This window comes from Alligator sinensis, unplaced genomic scaffold, assembly GCF_000455745.1.
Source record: "Alligator sinensis unplaced genomic scaffold, ASM45574v1 scaffold969_2, whole genome shotgun sequence".
Classification (NCBI taxonomy): domain Eukaryota; kingdom Metazoa; phylum Chordata; order Crocodylia; family Alligatoridae; genus Alligator; species Alligator sinensis.
The window spans coordinates 990,852-993,308 of record NW_005842481.1 but is presented as its reverse complement, the minus strand read 5'-3'; the positions used below and the strand labels follow the sequence as shown (position 1 = coordinate 993,308).

At 41.8% G+C, this 2,457-nt stretch overlaps 1 protein-coding gene across 1 annotated transcript in view; it reads left to right on the top strand.

The window, feature by feature from the left end:
* The first annotated feature begins 1,996 nt into the window (after positions 1–1,996).
* Positions 1,997–2,457, top strand: part of KCNG2 (potassium voltage-gated channel modifier subfamily G member 2) — a 99,183-nt gene continuing 98,722 nt past the window's right edge. The window contains exon 1 of the mRNA XM_006031110.2: positions 1,997–2,363. The gene's annotated coding sequence lies outside the window, so the exon portion shown is untranslated. The remainder of the gene's footprint in view (positions 2,364–2,457) is intronic.

Sequence of the window (2,457 nt, the reverse complement as noted above, 5' to 3'; positions counted from 1 at the left end):
AAGTTCTTCAGGAGAAGAGAAATTGCAAGGACAGGTTTTAATCACACTGGTGCTGAGTCAGTGAGGGGGCATGATTTATTAAAAAAAAAAGACAAGAAAGTAAGTTAAGGAATAGCCTGAGAAGGATATTGAAAATATCGATCCTATGACCCCAGCTGACTTCCTGCCCTTTGGGCAGGGGGCTGGACTTGATGATCTTCCGAGGTCCCTTCCAGCCCTAATGTCTATGAAATCTATGAAAACGGGGAATTTAAAACACAAATGGCAAATGGTGTAAGTATGCTCAACTACATGCTCCTATTTATCCATATCATAACACAAAACTAAGTGGAATGTATAGAAAAAGGATACAAATATAAAACTGATATATATACCATAGACTGTTACTTGTTGAAGTAGCTGGCCTGTCTCATGAGAAACAGAGAGATTTCAGCCGGTTTTGAATACTACTTATATACTACTTATATAGTATACTTTAGATGGTATAAACAAAATTACAGGGAATACAAAACCTCACACTTAAGGATGTATTCCAAATACTACCAAGAGTAAAAAATTTAGGGAGAAACATCTCTTCTCCTTTAAATAGGTTATTTTTAACTCTGGTCAGGGATTTTTCATCTTCCTCTGAGACCTCTAGTGTTGGCCTCTTCAGCTCAGGTATGATAATTATGATATGTTTAAGGATGATGCACTGACTGAACAAATAGATGGTGCTAAAAATATGAAATGTTTCTTTGTTTCAGTCTTTAAAAGGCAAATCCATGACAGATGCCAGAACCAGGCAGATGTGAGGTTCCTTGAGGAAAAAGGAAATATTGAAAGAACTTGGAATTGTGCTAGAGTAAATGGTAAATACATTAAAAAAATCTAAAGCCTGACATAATCAGGGTCATGTACCTGCCACAAAAATTCTGAAGGAATAGGTAAAAGAGGTGAAGGCTCTCTAGATATATGTAAGCACTTTTTGAAAGAAGGGTTTACAAGTGCTGAAGAAAATTCAATGTAACATGTATGCCAAAAATATTAATCCAGGAAGCTGTTGTCATTTACTAAATACTTAAAAATCATGCACAATGGGACTTTAGAAATATGTGACTATGATTCTGAAACTGGATTCATCTGGAAAGTAATGCTCACACAACTAACTGGTTAATCACACAATAAATTTAAAGTAGCCACAGGTGCACAGTACCAATCACACAATTAACCGGTTAATCATGCAATAAAGTAAGACTGGCCACCGTGCAAAATAAGAGTGGCCACAAGTGCAAAGCAATGATCACACCATTAACTGGTTAATCCCACAATAAAGTTAGACTGGCCAGAGATGTAAAGTAATGATCACACAATTAACTGGTTAATCATGCAATAAATGTAGTGTGGCCCCAGGTGCAAAGTATTCATTACACCATTGACTGATTAGCCAGCAATAAATTTAGACTGGCCACAGTGCAAAGTAAGAGTGACCACAAGTGCAAAGAAATAATCACACCATTAACCTGTTAATCCCACAATAAAGAAAGACTGGCCACAGGTGCAAGTAATAATCAGACACCTAACTGGTTAATTGGGCAATAAATGTACAGTGGTCACAAGAGCAAAGTAATCATTGCACCATTGACTGATTAATGTGCAGTAAATTTAGACTGGCCACAGGGTAAAGTAAGAGAAGCCACAAGTGCCAAGAGTAATGATCACACCATTAACTGGTTAATACTGCAATAAACTTAGACTGGCCAGGGTACAAAGTAAGACCCAGCACCCAGGGCAAAGTAATGATCACTATAATTTAACTGGCTAATCGTGTAATAAATTTAGAGGGGCCACCGTGCAAGGCAGCCATCACACCGGTGTTGGCCATCATAGAGGACATCGCGGTTTTCTGCTCCTCTGTCCCCTATTGAAACGAAACCCAACGCCTTTATGTCCTCTATTTTTCTTTTCAAGCAGGTGTCATCACTGCCTAAATTTGTTGCACGATTAGCCAGTTAAATTACAGTGATCGTTACTTTGCCCTGTGTGCTGGGTCTTACTTTGTACCCTGGCCAGTCTAAGTTAGTCTAAAGGCGCCAGGTTGCGTGGCAGTAGAGGACAACCGGCCTGTCCTCTATGATGGCCACCCTAATCACACCTTCAACTGGTTAATCCTGCAATAAGCGTAATGCTGGCCGCAAGCCCCAGCTGACGATCGCACCATTCACTACCGAGCCTGCTATACGCTAATTCGGAGGGGCCACGCGTGCAAAGTGATGCTCAGGGGACTCCGTCCAGCTAGGAAAAGCAGCCAGCCAGCCAGCCAGCCCCAGCCTGGCTGCGCTTGGACACACGGACTAGCTGGAGAGCCGGGCGCGTCTCGGGGGGTAGGTTGCGGCCGTGTCCGAGGTGACAGGCAGACGAGTTAGTCTGGGGCAGTGGGATCTCTCTGCCGAGCCCGACCACAAGAGTTGGGGAAAT